The 20,623-nt window shown below is 43.1% G+C and overlaps 1 long non-coding RNA gene across 1 annotated transcript; it reads left to right on the plus strand.

The window, feature by feature from the left end:
* Window positions 1-6,158: 6,158 nt before the first annotated feature.
* LOC119940594 lies at window positions 6,159-15,020 on the plus strand. Its single transcript, XR_005455027.1, has 3 exons — window positions 6,159-6,211; window positions 12,347-12,399; window positions 14,868-15,020. It is a non-coding gene; the product is annotated as an uncharacterized LOC119940594 (long non-coding RNA).
* Window positions 15,021-20,623: the final 5,603 nt, after the last annotated feature.

Here is a 20,623-nt window from a genome sequence, read left to right on the forward strand (position 1 = left end):
TTTATCCCGAGCCATGAATATGAATTGAGCACACTCCGTGCAAATGATTTCTGCATTTTTCTAAAAATAACTTGAAGCCCAAGCTAATAGTGACTGTCATTGCTGATATATGGTGTCAATCAGTGACTACCAATTCACTCAGAGCTTCACCAGATATAACGCTGAAGCAAAGACAAGCCAATCTGTCTAGCAGCAGCTGAGAAAACAACAATGCTAATTACCTGGAAATTTCAGGATTGATCCTGTTCAAACCTTCTTGTAAAGCTGTAACTGCAAGCTGTTCGTTTCTTGCTGAAATTGTTTCCAACAACCTCTGCACATCATACATCTAACACCACCTCTCCAAAATAGCTTAATGTCATTAGTGTGAAGGGAAGAACTTCTTAGCATGATTTGCAATCCCTTAATCTACCTTCCGGGAGTTATACCCTCTTTTTTGGAATAAAAAGTGGTATGATAGAATTAACATAATCAATCAATCAGTGCTATTTATTGAGTGCTTACTGTGTGCAGCGTACTGTACTAAGCTCCCTGATTGATTCATTGTGTGCAGAGCACTGTAGTAAAGTTTGGGGAAGAGAAAGGAATTGGGCATTTCTGGGCCTTGGATCATTTGTTTCCTTAAGGAAGAGAATATGTCTGCTTCCTCAATGTTCTTTTTGGATCAGACTAATTCACGGCATGGACTCCGCCACTTCCCATTGCAGTCATTCAAGGGACAACAAACTAGCCAAGTGTGGTACTGTGAATCAATCAATCGTATTTATTGAGCGCTTACTGTGTGCAGAGCACTGTACTAAGCGCTTGGGAAGTACAAGTTGGCAACATATAGAGACAGTCCCTACCCAACAGTGGGCTCACAGTCTAAAAGGGGGAGACAGAGAACAAAACCAAACATACTAACAAAATAAAATAAATAGAATAGATATGTACAAGTAAAATAAATAAATAGAGTAATAAATATGTACATACATATATACATATATGAACTGGGTTAGATATAAGTTAATCAAATTAGGTACGTTCAGGGCCCAATACAGACTTCACTGTCAAACAGTGAGGAAGAACAGGTATTTTATCCCCATTTTACAGGTGAGAGAACTGAGGCCGAGTGAAGTAGAGTGACTTGCCCAAAGTCACAAAGCAGGTAAATGACAAGAGATATCGTTGTTACAGTTCTCATCCGCGTCAATCCACTTGAAGGAAAATGTACTAGCAGGCAGGGCCCTGGGGACAAATCTGCTGCTTCCCGAAGACATCAAAGTATTTCTTAGAAACATTACGATGAGAACAGCTCGACATCTTAAAGCAACACTGCGTTTTATGGGGCATTAGCCTAGGGTGGTTAATTATGCTTTCTGCTTACCGTGTTCCAATCCCATGGAGTCTTTCATCCAGGAAGCTGTTGTTGAACATATTAGCCGTGTGACGGTCAGCGTTCTTCGGTGACACTTCGACGGCTCAAAAGTCTGGAGAACGGGGTCCTCTAAGACACAGCGGCCTTCTGCACGAGATCAAACCAAAATTCACCGAAAAAGTCCCCAAACATCTATTACGCCAATAAAGCAGTGTCATTCCTAATCCCGCAGAAGAGGAATTCAGCGTGGTAGAAAGAGCACAGGCCTGGAGTCAGAGGACTTGGGTACTAATCCCTGCTCCACCACGTGTCTGCTGGGAGTCCTTGGGCAAGTCTCTTCACTTCTCTGGGCCTCAGTGACCTCATCTGTAAAATGGGGGTTAAAAGTGTGAGCCCCATGGGGTACAGGGACTGTGTCCAACCTGTTTAATTTATATCTACCCCAGCATTTAGAATAGTGCTTGGCTTGCTTACCAAGTACCATAATTATTACTGTCCCGCTGCCTTGGGTGCCGAGGTCAGGCGGGAAAGAGCCGTTGTGGACAATGGTGGACCACATATTATCTTCCCCAGCTCCCCTGTAAGACTGCCACTGGACACTGCCCGTGGCACAGTGGATAGAGCTCGGGCCTGGGAGAGAGAAGGTCATGGGTTCTAATCCCAGCTCTGCCACTTCTCTGCTCGTGTGACCTGAGACAAGTCACTTCACTTCTCTGGGCCTCAATTTCCTCATCTGTAAAATGGAGATTGAGACTGTGAGCCCCTCGCGGGACAGGGATTGTGTCTAACCCAATTTGATTGTATCCACCCCAGCGCTTAACAAATATCATTATTATTATTATTATCCCTGCCCAGTGATATTTCCCTGTGGGTGGGAGCCCCTTGAGGGTGCACAGACAGACAGGAGATAGGCATAATATACAGAGTAGGGGTGTCTTAGTCATTCCTAATCCCCAGTGGTCCCCAAGGTCACCAAGCCACCTTACCACCCACCTCCCAGGAGGAGGGGGGTCTCCAGCCTCTAGGAGCTGAAATGGGGAGAGGAGGGACTCTGACAGACCTCAGTGGGAGGAGACATGAACCCAGCCGTAGAAGGGGTCAGAGGGCGTGGAGAAGTTAGAACTTAGTGCAATTAGCATCTATTAAAAGGACAGCCAACAAATAATTAGATAGAAAAGGAAGAAATTGGTTTCCTGATGAGAATTCGCTCATTGAAAAGTAACCAGTCATTTATTTAGAAGGGAGGTGAAAATGGCAATAATCACGATTATTAGGGACTTGAAGGACATTTGACATGTTTCTTCCAAACCCTTCCCTCTTCAGAAAGAAAGAAATACTGTGAAATTTGAATCAACATTTACTGTGTTCTTTCTGCATTGAGAAAGCTGCTGTTCGTGACTGGTGAGATTTGCGGCTGAGAATCCACGACACTGGAGCCATTACGAGCTCAAGTATTGATAAGATATTGAATTTCACCTTAAGCAACGTCAGCTGGAAGAGTCTTTTAAAAGGAGAAAAGTGGAATAATCTTTTATTTACGTGTTTGGTAACACTTCTACCCTGTGGGACTTCAAACTTTCCAGTAAATACTTCATCTGCCTCTCCCTCATCTCACACTGTCCACAAGAGCTAGAAGCAGCCTGGCAAGTAGAAAGAGCACATTCCTGGGAATCAGGGCTCCTGGGTTCTGTCCTATCTCTGTTCTCAGTTACCTCATCTGTAAAATGAGGATTGAGACCGAGAGCCCCATGTGAGACAACCTCATTACCTTGTATTTACCCCATCACTTAGAACAGTGCTTGGCACATAGTAAGCGCTTAACAAATACCATAATTTTTATTTTTTAGGGATTTTCCAAGGGGAACAAAATTCAGTGTGCACTGGAGTGCTGGGATTAGCCAACTGGTTGAGCCTTAATTCATTCACCACTTTCTGCTCCGTTTGCATAAACTGTTTGCATAAACTCCAGCGCTTAGAACAGTGCTTTGCACATAGTAAGCGCTTACTGTGTGGAGAAGCAGCGTGGCTCAGTGGAAAGAGCCCGGGCTTTGGAGTCAGAGGTCATGGGTTCAAATCCCGGCACCGCCAATTGTCAGCTGTGTGACTTTGGGCAAGTCACTTCACTTCTCTGGGCCTCAGTTACCTCATCTGTAAAATGGGGGAATTAAGACTGTGAGCCCCCTGTGGGACAACTTAATCACCTTGTAACTTCCCCAGTGCTTAGAACAGTGCTTTGCACATAGTAAGTGCTTAATAAATGTCATTATTATTATTATTATTAATAAATGCCATCATTATCATTATTATTATTATAAATGAGGAGAGAGAGGAGGCTGGTCTCTACATGTTGGAGAAACAGCCTGGCCTAGTGGATAGAGAATGGTCCTGGGAGTCATAGGGTCATGGGTTCTAATTCCAGCTCCATCACTTGTCTGCTGTGTGACCTCCGATAAGTCCCATAACTTCTCTGGGCCTTGGTTACCTCATCTGTAAAATGGGGAGTGAGACTGTGAGCCCCATGTGGGATAGGGACTGTGTCCAACCTGATTTGCTTGTATCCACCCCAGCGCTTAGTACAGTGCATAGCACACAGTAAGCACGTAACAAATACCACAATTATTATTGTGATTATTAAGAGCTTAACATTTTTTATTATAATTATTATCTAGGGGAGTGTCAGGAAGACGCTAACTTGCCTTTACTTTCCTCATGGATCAGGAATGATTCTCTTTTCAGTATATCACAGTGTTTCTTAGAGAGAAATCACAGCTCTTTAAACAGGTCTCTATCTGTGCTGGATTCAGATTTCTGAAGCCGCTACCTGAATCATTTCAATAATATAGCATGCTAAGTAAGGTCTGTCCCTTGGTACCCAGATGCTTTGGAATTTTCCTCACAAAGGAGTTTTTCTTCGGCGTCTGAATCCTTCAATGTAAGCAGGTGCTGACATTTGAAAACTCTTCAAAAGCTCGTCAATAATCCTTATAATCAGATTTTGGGAATCCATATAATGGATTCATCTTACTGTTCATTTTTCACCCTCCCCTCTGTTGCTAAAACTTACCATCTAGCCACTATTCAGAAAGATTTTTTTTTTTTATTGGGAGCGTATTAGTCAAAATAGTTTGGCTGGCACAGAGACTGGCTCATTCAGTACACTGAATAGGAGACAGGGTGTAGTTTGGATTGGTGGTTGTATATATTCAATGACTGGTAGATTCATAAATAAAACATCCATAAATAAAACAAAAACCTGAACCTTTTACAAATAGCCCAATTGTACTTAGGTTGTGCAAATATGTGGCAGGTAGGAAACTCTAGGAATGTTTGGGAATTTTGGAGTCACTCAATCAGTGGTATTTACTGAGCGTACTTTACTGTGTGCAGAACACTGTACTAAACGCTTGGGAGAGTACAATGGAACAGAGTTGGTAGATATACCCAGCGCTTAGAGCAGAGCTTCCCACATAGTAAGCACTTAACAAATGCCATCATTATTATTATATTCCCTGCCCACAATGAGCTTGCTTAGTTTCTCCTTCCCTACCCACGAAAGATCACAAGCAACCACAGCAAGTCTCTCCTGTGAGAGACAGCCTCTGAGTCTGCTTCAACTCATTCATTCTTTCATTCCTTCAGTCGTATTTATTGAGCGCTTACTGTGTGCAGAGCACTGTACTAAGTGCTTGGAAAGTACAATTCAGCAATAGAGACAGTCCCTGCCCACACCGGGCTTACAGTCCAGGGAGTGGGGGAGACAGACATCAAAACAAGTGAACAGGCAGATCTCACTGGATCTCTGTCCAAATGTCAGCTTTCGGTTACTCTTACGTGGAAATCACCATAGTCTTAATGTCTGTCTCCAACATTAGAATGTAAGTTACTTGAGAGAAAGGATCATATCTATCAGCTCTTGTATTGTACTCTCCCAAGGACTTAGTATAGTGCTCTGCACAATGTAAGCGCTCAAATAATATCAATGTTGGGATTTTTAATGGGATTTGTTAAGGGCTTACCATCTATGTGTCAGACACTGTTCTAAAAGCTGGAGTTGAAATAAGTTAATGAAGATGGATAAATTCTCTGTCCCCCTGGAGAGTTCGCAGTCTGCATGGCCTAGTGGAAAGAGCACAGGCCTGAGAATCAGAGGTTGTGGGTTCTAAGCCTGACTCCACCAAATCCCTTCTGTGTGACCTTGGGCAAGTCACTTTACTTCTCTGGGCCTCGGTACATCATCTTTAAAATGGGAATCAAGACTGTGAGCCCCATGTGGGGCAGGGACTGTGTCCAACCTGACTATCTTGTGTCTACTCCAGTGCTTAGAACAGTGCTCCGCATATAGTAAATGTTTAACAAATACCACAATTATTATTAATTATCAAATAGGAGAGAGGTCAGGAATTGAATCTCCATTTTGCAGTTGAGGAAACTGAGGTCCAGAGAAGTTAAGTGAGACCCACCCAAGGTCACACAACTAGCAAGAACCCAGGTCCTCTGACTCCCGAGCCCAAGCTTTATCCATTAAGCCTCACTGGTTCCCACTGATTGACTGACTGATTGATTATCTTACTCCATTTTAATCTATATCTCCAACCTGCATGACTGCAAAAGCATTTCTTCCCTTACTTCACTGGAAAGCATTAGTGAGCAAAATTCTTCTCTTTGTTATCTCTCCAAGGTGACTCTGAAGGACTTTTTCCTCAGTAACATATGGCATGTAATATGCTCTGCAGGATGTCTTAGTCTTTCTTTGGAAGACATCTCCCGCCCAAAAGATATTTTTCACGGGACACAATCTTCCCTCATGCATCGGTGAAAAGGAGCATGGAATAAAAAGCTTCCAGTGGCTCAAAGGTAATTCAAAAAGACCCCAATATAACCGTGGGTAAAATTCAGTACAAGAGGCAGTCAAAATGCACCTTAAACACATATATTCTGAAAGCTGAAGTGATCTTAAGACCAAACTTTTTCCAATTATCTTTGCGAACGGAAAAACCAATAAACCTATTCATCTTGATAAGAGTTTTGTCAACTGGTTAGATTTTAAACTTATTTCAATCACACAACAATAAAATGTTCTCTGAATCCCTCGGTGAGCTAAAACGTAGAGAAAAATAAATCAATACCTGCTCATAAAACTACCAAGTGCCTTCCTTTATCATGAGCCAAAGCCAAGCAAACATTCAGACAACAATTTCACGTTCATACCTTTCCTTTTTTCATTCATTCATCCGGCTGTTCAAGCAGTAGTTTTCTGAGATCCTGCTGTGGGCAAGGCACTGCGCTAAGCATTGAGGAAGAGAAACGGCATGGTGTAGTGGCTAGAGCATGGGCCTGGGAGTGAGAAGGTCATGGGTTCTAATGTCGACTCTGCCATTTGTCTGCTGGGTGACTTTGGGCAAGTCAGTTCACTTCTCTGTGCCTCTGTTACCTCATTTGTAAAATGGGGATTGAGAGTGTGAGTCCCACGTGGGACAGGGACTGTGTCCAACCCGATTTGCTTGTATCCACCCCAGCGCTTAGTACAGTGCCTGGCACATACTAAGTGCTTAACAAATACCATTATTATTATTATTATTAAGGATTGCAAAACACAGCCTCTGGCTTCCAGGAGGCTCACAATCTAAAAATAAAAGGTTGTAGGGAACTGATAGAAGACACATAAAGGAAGATGAAAAGGATAAATACAGAAAGACAAAATAAGAAAACAAGGACAGCAGTAGAAAACTTACAACTATAGAATATTACATCAAAGGGGGCAGTTTTTAGCTTTTTCATGGCTAGTGGTAATGATAATAATAATAATAATAATAGCTTTGCTAAGCATTTATTATTGCCAAGTGGTCAAGAAACAGTGTGGCCTAGTGGAAAGTTCATACGTCTGGGAGACAGAGGAACTGCTTGCTTACTATGTGACCTTGGGCAAGTCATTTGCCATCTCTGTATCTCAGTTTCCTCATCTGTAAAATGGGTATTAAATATCTTTTTTTTAAAAAAAATGGCATTTGTTAACTGCTTACTATATGCTATGCCCTGAAATAAATATAAGCTATTCAGCTTGGTCACAATGTCTGTCCCATATCAGGCTCACAATCACTTAGCTCTCAGCTGATGAAGTTTATCCTCTAGACTGTAGGCTCATTGTGGGCAGGGAGTGTGTCTACCAACTCTGTTTTATTATGCCCTCCCACGCGCATAATATGGTGCTCTGCACACAGCAAGCATTCAATAAATACGATTGATTGATTGCTTGACAGTCTCCCCTGCCTCACTCTTTCAGTTTCCTCTCCTCTCTAGGGTTATTTTTGCTCTATCTCAACCCTTCTCATCTTCCCACCCAAACCTTGTCTTACCCGCAACTTTCCTATCACAGTAGACAACACCACCCTGTTTCACAAGTCCATAGCCTGAGCGTTATCATCAATTCATCTCTCTCACTCACCAATTCCTGTCAGTTCAACCTTCACCACATCTCAAGAATCCACCCTTTCCTCTCCATCCAAACTGCTACCACACTACTCCAAACACTTATCCTTGAATATTTCATACCTTGACTACTTTCATCAGCCTCCTCACCGACCTCCCCATCTCCCGTCTCTCCCTACTCCGATCCAAACTTCACTCAGCTGCCTGGATCATTTTTCTACAAAAACATTCAGTCCACAACTCCCTACTCCTCAAGAGCCCTCAGGGGTTGCCATCCACTTTCGTGTCAAACAGAAGCTCCTCAGTATCGTCTTTAAGGCTCTCATTCAGTTTTCCCCTCTTTCTTCACCTCACTGATCTCCTACAACAACCCAAAGTGCACACTTCACTCTGCTAATGCCAACCTACTTCCCAGACCTCGATCTCGTCTCTCTGGCCAACGACACCTTGTCCAGGTCCTCCCTTCTGGCCTGGAATTTCCTCCCATTTATATCTGACAAATCACCGCTCTCCCCACCTTCCATGCCTACCTAAAATCACAGCTCCTCCAGAAGGCCTCCCCTGACTAAGCCTTCACTTCTGTTTTTCACCTGCCCTTCTATGGACCTCTGCCCCTTAAGCATTTGATAATAATAATAATAATGTTGGTATTTGTTAAGTGCTTACTATGTGCAAAGCAGTGTTCTAAATGCTGGACAAGGTGATCAGGTTGTCCCGCGGAGGCTCACAGTCTTCATCCCCATTTTACAGAGGAAGTAACTGAGGCACAGAGATGTGAAGTGACTTGTCCAAGGTCACACAGCTGACAATTGGCAAAGCCGGGATTTGAATCCATGACATTTGACTCCAAAACCCGGGCTTTTTCCACTGAGCCACACTGCTTGATAGTCATCCTACCCCCAGTGACTCAGCACCTGTATCCCTATATGCTCCCATTTCCCCTCTCTGTAATTTATTTTAATTGTCTGTTTCCCTTCTAGGCTTTAAGCTAGGGAACATGTTGACCAACCCCATAGCCTTACACTCTCACTAGCACCTAGTACAGTGCTCTGCACATAGAAGACACTTAATAATACCATGGCAGCGTGGCCTAGCGGAAAGAGCACAGGCATGAGAGTCAGAAGACCTGAGTTCAAATTCCAACTCTGCCAATTGCTTGTTGTGTGACTTTGGGCAAAATACTTAACTTTTCTGTGCCACAGTTTCCTCAACTGTAAATTGGGGATTAAATCCTTCTCGATCCTACTTACGCTGGGAGCCCCATGAGGGACAGGGACTGTGCCAACCTGTAAAGCTTGTATCTACCCCAGCGCTTAGAACAGTGCTTGACCCACAGTAAAAACTTAACAAATTCCACAAAATAAACACACAAACCGTGATTGGTTGATTCCTTCTTCTGCTGCCTTTAATTTCTTCCCAAAAGCTGTCTTTTGGCTGACTAAATCAGGTTTTTGACCCCATCAATCCATCAAAATTGTTTGTCCTAAGGTGTCCAGTGACTTCCTCATAGCCAAGTCCTAGCGCTTAGAACAGTGCTTGACACATAGTAAGAGCTTAACATGTACCAGTTATTGTTATTATTATTATTAAGGATTGATTTCTAGACTGTGAGCCCACTGTTGGGTAGGGACCGTCTCTATATGTTGCCAACTTGTACTTCCCAAGCGCTTAGTACGGTGCTCTGCACACAGTAAGTGCTCAATCAATACGATTGAATGGATGATTTCTGTCATAATCCTCAGCTGCTCAACTGTCCGAGATAAAGCGAATCCTCCCCAGTTCTTGGAATCACTATGGTTTTTCTGATTCCACCCCTGTCCCCTTCTGAGGGACAGGGACCGTGCTAAATTCCCACCTCTGCATTCTTTCCCAGCATTTAGTACAGTCTTCTGCACACAGTAAGTACTTATGAAATACAATTACTTCTATCAGCAGTCAGTCATATTTACTGAGCACCGATTGTGTGCAGAGTACTGTACTAAGCAATTGGGAGCGTCCTATATCAATCAGTTATATTTATTGAGTGCTTACTGTGTGCTAAGAGCTTGGGGGAGTACAATATAGCAGAGTTGGCAGACACATTCCCTACACACTAGGAGCTTATAGCCTAGAGGGAGAAAACCAGTGGAGTTGAAGCATTCAAAGTACCTTCCAAAAAAAGTTGTACATGCCATGCAAGATTAGTTTCTATTCTTTTCTGACTCATATAGCTCAGTAGGAAAGAGCCCGGGCTTTGGAGTCAGAAGTCATGGGTTCAAATCCCGACTCCGCCAATTGTCAGCCGTGTGACTTTGGGCAAGCCACTTAACTTCTCTGTGCCTCAGTTACCTCATCTGTAAAATGGGGATTAAGACTGTGAGCCCCCCGTGGGACAACCTGATCAACTTGCAACCTCCCCAGCGCTTAGAACAGGGCTTTGCACATAGTAAGCGCTTAATAAATGCCATCAAATAAAAAACCCAATTCTTTGGAAAGGGTGCTGGGGAAACTGATAACTTGCAAAGGTAGCGGGTTTGTTGCAGAAGTGAAATTGTGATGCTTTTAACCACTTCACCTCATTCAGACTGGAAGCTCTCCTTCCTTCTGTGGGCAAATTTAACAGCATTGTAGGTGTGTAATAATAATTAATAATCATAATTATGTTATTTATTAAGCACGTACTGTATAAAGTGCCGGGGTAGATACAAGCTAATCAGGTTGGACACAGTCCTTGTTCCTTGTGGGACTTCTCTGAGCACATTGTGGGCAGGGATTGTCTCCCTTTGTTGCTGAATTGTACTTTCCAAGCACTTAGTACAGTGTTCTGCACACAGTAAGCGCTCAATAAATACTACTGAATGAGTGTATGAATGACACAGCATTTTAATCCCCTATTGTACAGATCAGGTAACTGAGCCACAAAGAAGTGAGGTGACTTGCCTAAGCTCACACAGCAGACATGTGGTGGAGCAGAATTAGAACCCAGGTCCTTCTGACTCGCTGGCTTGTGTTCTGTCCACTTGGCCACACTGCTTCTCCGAGCAGCTTACTATGAATCAGTCACTGTACTAAGCGCTGGGAGGGATACAAGTTAATCAGGTTGGACACAGTCTCTAGCCCATGGAGGGCTCACAGCCTAAGTAGAAGAAAGAACAGACATGAATCCTCATTTTACAGTCGAGGAACATAACATACAGGGAAGGCAAGTGACTTGCCCAAGGTCACACAGCAAACAAGTAGCAGAATAAGGATTAGAACCCAAGTCCTCTGACTCTTAAGCCAGTGCTGTCTCTACTAGGCTACGCTGCTTCTCATAAATAGACCACTTCTATTCAAAAGGAGGAAGTATCAGTAATGACACCAATCAATCAGTGTTACTTATTATTAATAATAATCATTATTATTATGGTATTTGTTAAGTACTTACTCTGTGCCAAGTACTGTTCTAGCATTGGGGTAGATATAAGGTAATCAGGTTGCCCCACATGGGGCTCAAAGTCTTAACCCCCATTTTACAGATGAGGTAACTGAGGCACAGAAAAGTTAAGTGACTTGCCTAAGGTCACACAGCAGACAAGTGGCGAAGTCGGGATTAGAACCCACGTCCTCTGAATCCCAAGCCCATGCTCTTTCCATTGAGCGCTTAGGGTGTGTAGAGCACTGATCTTTCCACAGACCCTGTAGGAGCTTCGGTCAATCAACCAGTCAATCAAAGGCATTTCTTGAGCACTTACTGTGTGCGTAGCGCAGTACAACAATATAATATAATATAATATAATATAATATAATATAATATAATATAATTAATATAATATAATATAATTAATATAATATAATATAATAATATAATAATACAATATAATAATAATACAATATAATATAATATAGTCAGTAGAAACGTTCCCTGCCCACAGTGATCTCAGAGTCTAAAGGACCAGTATATGGTCTAGAGCTTACAGTTTCACTTTCAAAGTTCCAACTTTTCCGAGCTTTTTGCGGTTTTCCTCTGAATTTCCATTATTTACGTAAATTCATTCTCAAATCGTGGAACGAGATCGAGTGATGAAACTGACTTGACAAACGTGTCTGAGGACTCTTTTGATCCTTGTTGGGATTTCATTTCTGGGGCTTTTTCCTCCTTTTTTCATGGACCTGGAAGACTGGAGAATGTTGAATAGCTTGGGCAGTAGAATAACGAGGCCCTTTGACTTTTATCGGCACTTTGGAAATGAATGGGTCTGAGGCCCATTAAGATAGATGGGATGTCATCGTTTTTACACAAATACCAAGGGGAAAATGGCGCCTTCCAAGTGTATGGAATGTTTCAGCAAAACGCAGATTGCTGAAAGGTCTGAACCATTAACAATCCAGAGAGAAGTTTTCAGTTTGACGTTCAGACGTTTAACTTGGGAAGCAGGGCGGAATGGATAAGTGAAATCCACAGATAATCCTAGGAGTTTCTATCATTTCAACCTCCTTCCTCTCCTGTAACCGGAGTGGCTAAGATGAATCACTTGATTAATGAGGTCTCTACTTCTCTCTCTCTCTCTTATTCCCTTTTTTTCTCCATCTTCTTTCTTCCAGAGACACACAGGATCAGCTTCAAGGTTAAAGAGCTCCAAAGCAAGGAGGGGAAGGTAAGCGAAATGTGTTGATGTTGTAAGATTGTGAGCCCCCTGGGAGATAGGGACGGTGTCTAAATCCCCCCATATTCATTCCCAGTGCTTAGTACAGTGCTATGCACATAGTATGCACTTCAATAAAGCCACATAGTGCTTATGTACATATCTGTAATTTATTTGTTTATAAATAATAATAATAATAATAATGGCATTTATTGAGCGCTTACTATGTGCAAAGCACTGTTCTAAGCGCTGGGGAGGATACAAGGTGATCAGGTTGTCCCACGTGGGGCTCACAGTCTTAATCCCCATTTTACAGATGAGGTAACTGAGGCACAGAGAAGTTAAGTGACTTGCCCAAAGTCACACAGTTGACAACTGGTGGAGTCGGGATTTGAACCCATGACCTCTGACTCCAAAGCCCAGGCTCTTTCCACTGAGCCATACTAATGTCTGTATCACTCTCTATAATAATAATATATAATATAATAACAATAATAGTGATAGTATTTGTTAAGCTCTTACTATGTGCCAAGCACTGTTCTAAGCACCAGGGTAGATACAAGGTAATCAGGATGTCTCACGTGCTTAACAAATATTATTATTATCTTATTTATTTACATATATTAACATATGTCTTCCCCTCTAGACTGTAAGCCCTTTGTGGGCAGGGAATGCATCTGTTTACTGTTACATCATACTCTCCCAAGCTCTTACTACAGTGCTTGGCACACAGTAAGCACTCAATAAATACAATTGAATGAATGAATGAATCTTTGTCAGTGTTTGGTATGTAGCGTGGCTCAGTGGAAAGAGCACGGGCTTTGGAGTCAGAGGTCATGGGTTCAAATCCAGACTCTGCCAATTGTCAGCTGTGTGACTTTGGGCAAGTCACTTAACTTCTCTGTGCCTCAGTTACCTCATCTGTAAAACGGGGATTAAGACAGTGAGCCCCCCATGGGACAACCTGATCACCTTGTAACCTCCCCAGCACTTAGAACAGTGCTTTGCACATAGTGAACACTTAATAAATGCTGTTATTATTATTAGCCACTCAACAAATATCATTAAAAAGTCCCACTTTCTCAGTCTTTATTTGTGAGCTTCATTATGTGTATTCTTTTTCTGGAAGGACTGGATTACCCCTGATTTTTTTTCCCCTCTTAATTTCTCTTTCTTCAATTATCTCAGCAAGCCCCTCAGAGAATCGGAAATCAAAGCTTCTCTGACTAAATACGTGGAACCGAGTTCTTTGAATATATCTTTGACAGCAGTATGTGCTGTGGGGCTCTGCTCTGAATCTGCAGCATGAAGGCGTTTGATAAGGGCCCAATTGTATTTCCACAATAAAGCCAAATCAAGTCGACATTCTCACTTTCACAGACATTTCACAGACATTAGAGAAGCAGCATGGCTCAATGGAAAGAGCCCGGGTTTGGGAGTCAGAGGACGTGGGTTCTAATCCCGGCTCCGCTGCTTGTTGGGGAAGCAGTGTGGCTCAGTGGAAAGAGCATGGGCTTTGGAGTCAGAGTTCATGGGTTCGAATCCCGGCTCTGCCAATTTTCAGCTGTGTGACTTTGGGCTTTGCACATAGTAAGCGCTTAATAAATGCCATTATTATAAGTCACTTAACTTCTCTATGCCTCAGTTACCTCATCTGTAAAATGGGGATTAAGATTGTGAGCCCTCCATGGGACAACCTGATCACCTTGTAACCTCCCCAGCGCTTAGAACAGTGCTTTGCACATAGTAAGCGCTTAGTAAATGCTATTATTAATATTATTATTATTATTATTGTCTGCCGTGTAACCTTGAGCGAGTCGCTTCACTTCTCTGTGCCTCAGCTACCTCATCTGTAAAATAGGGATTAAGACTGTGAGCCCCATGTGGGAAAACCTGATTACCTTGTATCTACCCCAGTGCTTAGAACAGTGTTTGGCACATAGTAAGCGCTTAACAAATACCGTGATCATCATTTGCCCCCATACGAATACCCTAAAATGCAACTAGACTGAGAATCCCTTGAATGTTACTGTTGAGTCAAAAACTATCGACAGCACTCTTGGTGTATTCCTAGGGATTGAGGGCATACAGAAGAAGTAAAAGATACAAGCCCCGCTCTTCAGGAGCTTACTGTCTAATCATGAAAAGCCTTTCTTTATATTTTAACAAGCATCTTCCCTTTTCAGTGAAAACCATTTTCTCTGTACTCTATAAAGGTAGGCAGAACCCATCTCCTCTTGATAATAATCTTTCAGAGAGGAGTCAATCAATGGTATTTATTGAACCCTTGCCATGTGCAGAGCACTGTACTAAGCGCTCGGGAGAACACAATATAGCAAAGACAATCCTGTGTGCACATTTGCAGTATATGCTCGTCTCTCTCAACTAATTAAAGGAATAAATGAATCCCAGGAAAGTTCTAAAGTTGGAACAAATTATTGACGAATCATTATCAATTTTTTTGAAAACCGCCACTGAAGATAGAAACTTGGGACTAGCAGTGTGGATGATTTGACTCAAGTGATCCTACCACCAGAATTGACTCATCACCCAAGTCAGCTTCCAGGAGAGAGAAGAGCCTCATCCTTGAGCCTATATTTCTCGTAAGCCAGGAGGAGAAGCAGCTATTTGCCTGTGAGGTAAAACATTGAGTTCTGAGAATCGGTCTCTTCTTGGCGCCTTTTGGATGGACCGAATTTGTCATTCTTTTTGTGTTGCTTCATCCCTTTGGGATCTCTGTCTCTCAATGGCTTGATACCGGATGAGTAACCCTACAAAATAGGTTGCGGCATGGGGGTGTGGAGCAGGGCGTTTGGAGGGTCGCCACTAATTTGTGTGTGAATGAAAGGTGCAGAGAATAGAAGCGGGGCTGTTGATTTCATTATCAGTCCAGTCTGTGTTTTGCTTATAAAATTCACTGCAGCGCTGTGGAGCTGGGGTTTCCATTAGAGAGAATGCCTCTGTTCATTGGAAACACACACCAGACTCCTCTCTCTCCTTATTTATGCAAACAGAGCAGAATAATGGAGTGCTAATCCCAGCACTCCAGTGCACATTAAATTTGTTCCCCTTGGAAAATCCCTAAATAATAAAAATTATGATTGTTAAGCGCTTACTATGTGCCAAGCACTGTTCTAAGCGCTGGAGTAAAAACAAAGTAATCAGGTTGTTTTACGTGGGGCTCCCAGTCTCAATCCCCATTTTACAGACAATGTAACTGAGAACAGAGAAATTAAGTGACTTGCCCAAAGGCACACAGCAGGCAAGTGGCAGAACCGGGATTAGAACCCACGAACTCTGACTCTGGTCGAATCATTTTACTTCTCTGTGCCTCAGTTACCTCATCTGTAAAAGGGGGTTGAGAATTGTGAGCCCTATGTGGGACAGGGACTGTGTCCAATCCAATTTGCTCATATCCACCGCAGCACCTAGCACAGTGTCTGGCACATAGTAAGCGCTTAACAAATACCACAATTATTATTATTATTTTTACTATGTGACTCAGTTTCCTCATCTGTATAATGGGGACTACATGCTGGGTTCCCGCCCCTTTAGACCATGAGCCCCAAGTGAGATAGGGATGATATTTTTGTATCTACCAATGCTTAGCACATTTCTCGGCACATAGTAAGCGCTTAACAATCCCCATGCTCACTCCTCTGGTGTCTTGTCTCTGTTACTGCTTTTTCTCTGATTCATCCTATAAATGAGACATCAGATGGAGGTAAAATAGCAACCTTGCTTTTGCAACACTCGAACCAATTAAAACAACTCTCCATATATTTTTAGCACGATGAATTCCCGGTGTTGAGGGCTATTTAAAAACCCCTCGAACTCTTCCAGAATCTGACCTAACCACAGGCACAGTGCTGCATTTGAGGTTACACTGTTCTTTGCTGCAACTGACTCTCATCCATTTCTATGCAAATAATCGGAGTCATTTAAGCGGATGATTCTATGAGAGGTTGCCCAGGGTCACCCTTGTATGCCCAGTTTCTAAAAGATCACTTTACTAACGAATCTTACTGTAAACTTCAGCCCGTGAGATAGCCTGAAAATACACAAGCTCATGTTTTAAAAACTCCCACAGAGGTTTGGAAAAATATTTTCACATATAGGTGTCCTTGGACTCCGAAAACAACCTGAATGAAGGTAAGATGAATCAGTCGATCAGCGATATTTATCAAGGACTTTTATTGGATACAAATCACTGTACTAAGCACATGGGAGAATCCAATACAACAGAGTTGGTAGACACATTCCGTGCCCGCAGTGAAACTAGAGGATTCCTATCCTAGTGTGAAAATATGGCTGAAAAGATTAATTAATCAATCATTCAATCGTATTTATTGAATGCTTGCTGTGTGCAGAGCACTGAACTAAGCACTTGGGAAAGTACACTATAACAATATAAGGGAGTTGGCAACGAACTTACAGTCTAGAGGGGGAGACAGATTTATATAAATGAATAGATTGCGGAATGAACAGAAGGGCTGAGTGGCTGAGGGGGCGATGAATAAAGGGAGCAAATCAGGGCGACGCAGAAGGGTGTGGAAGAAATGGAAAAGAGAGCTTAGTCAGGGAAGGCCTCCTGGAGGAGATGTGCCTTCAGTAAGGCTTTGAAGGGGGGGAGAGTCATTGTTAGGTATGAAGAGAAAGGAAAGGAGATAGATACCAGGCCAGTGTCCCCTATCACATAGTTTACCCTTAAAAATAGATTTTTAAAAAATATGATTGTCCCATATAGGAATTGTCTTCGAGCCTGCTTCCTTGATATTCCAGTCTTCTCAAAGCTTTTTCTCAAAGACAGCAAGTCTTCTACCGATTGCTGTCGCCCCAGAGCCAAGTCTGCCTCATTGTTTGACGCTCCGATTCTCTGCATTAGTCTACCCTCTTCCTCCAGATGGAGGAGTCTTTCTTAAAATTCAAAGGAGGAGGGATCCGGGAGGCGGAGGAGGAGGAGGAGGGAACTGAGGCCCAGAGAATTGTAGTGAATTGCCCAAGGTCACAAAGCAGACAAGTGGCAGAGCCTGGATTAGAACTCAGTTCCTTCTGATGCCAAGATCCGTGTGCTATCTACTAGGCAATGCTGCTTCTCACATTAATTTTGTGTGTGTTTTTGTGTGTGTGTTTGTGAGTCCTCTATCTCGTACTGTCTGTTTCCATCTTACTCCCTCAGTTTTCCTCCCTCTTTATCTCTTCTTCATTCTCTGAATCAGAATCTCTGTGGATCACTGTTCTGTGCTTTTTGTCTCCTCCTCTCTCTCTCTCTCTCTTTCTGTCTTCTTTTTGGGATTCCTTGGCCCAATCTCCTGGAAGCTCTGCCCTCCAAGCTACTTTAAGATATCCCAAACCCGGTCTCATGGTCATCCTGCAAAGCTAAAGAGAGCAGCATTAGTCAAAGGATTAATAAAATGTTCCACATCCTCTTGTGTTCCGCAGTTCAATATAAATTTGTTTTGGTCATTTAATAAACTCCCTGTGAGCCGTAATTGACCACGATGATCACTACAGGATATTGCAATTTTCAGAAACAAGCCAAACTACTTTGATTGAATTATTTCTTTCCTCAGAACCACAAAGCCAGCGGGCAAGTGGAATGCCCACACTGAAAATAGAAACTCTTGTTTTCTGACCAGTGGTACAAGTCTCTGGCCCAGAATTTCACGCCTTGGGGTCTCCCCTCCTGACATTTGAGACTTCCTGATTTGCCCTCCCCAATCCCCTGCGGCAGGCAGTCCTCGACAGCTCCGTTATTACGGAAGTGAGGGCCGAGGCCCAACAAGGGAAATGGCACCCTGGGCCATGCCAAAGCAGCATGGCATAGTGGGCAGAGCACAGGCCTTGGAGTCAGAAGGTCACAGGTTCTAATCCCGACTCTGCCGCTTGTCTGCTGTGTAACCTCGGGCAAGTCACTTAGCTTCTCTGTGCCTCAGTTCCCTCACCTGCAAAATGGAGATTGAAACCGTGACCCCCTCGTGGGACAGGGACTGTGTCCAGCCTGATTTGCTTGTATCCACCCCAGTGTTTAGTACAGTGCCTGGCACATAGTAAATGCTTAATAAATGCCGTAATTATTATTATTATTAGGATTTCAGAAGGGCCCTGAAGGTGGGGAGGGAAGTGATCTAGCAGATTTGAAGGGCAAGGGAGCTTTATACAGGAGTAAGAGCATGAGTAAAGAGTCGGCAGTGGACAGATCAAGAGTGAGGCACCATGATGAAGTGAGCTTGGGAGGAATGAAGAGTGTGATCTGGAGTGTAATAAGAAGAAAGCCAATATATAGAACAGAGAGAAATCCTTCAAGCCAACGAACAGAAGTTTTCTGCTGGAAATGAAAGGAATGGATAACCACTGATGCTTTCTGAGGACGGGGGAGACATGGACAAAATGATGTTTCAAGAAGAAACTGGAGGCTAATATAATAGTAATAATAACTAATTAATTATTGTGGTGTTTGTTAACCGCTTACTGTGAGCCAGGCACTGTACTGAGCACTGGGGTGGATACAAGCAAATCGAGATGGACACAGTCCCTGTTCTACATGGGGCTCAAGGTCTCAATCCCCATTCTACAGATGAGGTCACTGTGGGACAGAGAAGAGAAGTGATTTGCCCAAGGTGACACAGCAGACAACTGGCAGAGCTGGAATTAGAGAACCCAGGTCCTTCTGACTCCTAGGCCCGGGCTCTAACCATCAGACCACCCTGCTTCTCTGTTAATGACGAAGATCAGAGACACCAGGGCATTGTCGACCCCTTCCTCACACCCCTTCTTGCCTGGAACCCCCTCACCGTTTATATCTGACAGACCACTGCTCTCCCCATCTTCAAGCCTTTTGGAAATTGCATCTCCTCCAGGAAGCCTTCCCTGACTAATCTCTTACCTCCTCTCCCTATTTCCCCACCTATTGGAACTTTCGCATTTCCACATCACCCTGAACTTAATTCCTTCCTACTTAAGGAAGTCTTCTAGACTGTGAGCCCACTGTTGGGTAGGGACTGTTTCTATATGTTGCCAACTTGTACTTCCCAAGTGCTTAGTACAGTGCTGTGCACACAGTAAGCGCTCAATAAATACGATTAAGTACTACGCAGCACATAGCATTTCATCCTACCTATAATTTACTTTAATGTCCATCTCTCCAACTGTATTATAAACTCACTGTGGGCAGGGATCATGTCTACCAAGTATAATAATAATAATAATGTTAATGGTATTTCTTAAGCGCTTACTACGTGATGGGTACTGTTTTAAACTCTGGGGTTGTCAATGTCAAGTGCTGTTGAATTATTTCTGATTCAGAGCGACTCCATGGGCATGCTTTCTCCTATCCTCTCCTATCTTCGCCATCAGTAGTCATTCTGATATGTGTTTTCTTGGTAAAAAAAAAAATACTGAAATGGTTTACCACTGCCTTCTTCCATGCAGTAAAAAATCTTAGATCAACTTTTAATCACACTGATCATCTACCTTTGACTCTTTCCCATGCCGCTGCTGCCCAGCACAGGTGAATTAACTTTGTAAGCACTGGGGTAGATACGTGATAATCGGGTTGGACACAGTCAACATCCCACATGGGGCTCAGTCTTAATCCCCATTTTCCAGATGAGCAAGTTGAAGCCCAGAGAATCGGATTATAATTGAAACTGGATCGGTTATAATAGTTCCTGCCATTTCATAGGGAAATCTTGCCATCTTTCCTCACTGTTTGAGACTCTCACACCAGGCTCTGCTTCTTGAATGATTCATTCCACTATATTCCAGGGAGAAATGAGTACAATTGCTGCAAAGCTGGGACAGTTTTTCAAAAATAACTTTCTGAGTTCCGAAGCCAGAAAGGAAAGGCGAGTAGGGAAAGTCATTACCATTACCATTGTTTCCAGACGAGCACGTTTTTCGAGTAGTCGGAGTGTTTCTCGGAAGGGAAATAAACCGTCCCATCCCAGGGTCTAAGAGCGCCGTTGAGTCCAAGGGATTTTTCAGGTTACGTGTCTGCGAGTTTTTACCATGTTTTATTCTGCTCCTTATTTCAGCGCCTACTGAGTGTGCACTTCATCGTGGTCTGCAAAAAAAGGGCCATGTCTTTTTCCAGAGCAAGTAGACACGGTCTCATGGGAAGAGAGTTTGCTGTCTCCTTTCTGCTTGGCAAAGTCAGGCCCACCCTGCTCTGGACTTGGTCACCTCAAAAATCTTGGGGACCCCCCTCTCTGGTCCTCTGGAGTAGGAGGGGGTT

This window comes from Tachyglossus aculeatus, chromosome 19 (assembly GCF_015852505.1).
Source record: "Tachyglossus aculeatus isolate mTacAcu1 chromosome 19, mTacAcu1.pri, whole genome shotgun sequence".
In the NCBI taxonomy this organism is placed as follows: Eukaryota; Metazoa; Chordata; class Mammalia; order Monotremata; family Tachyglossidae; genus Tachyglossus; species Tachyglossus aculeatus.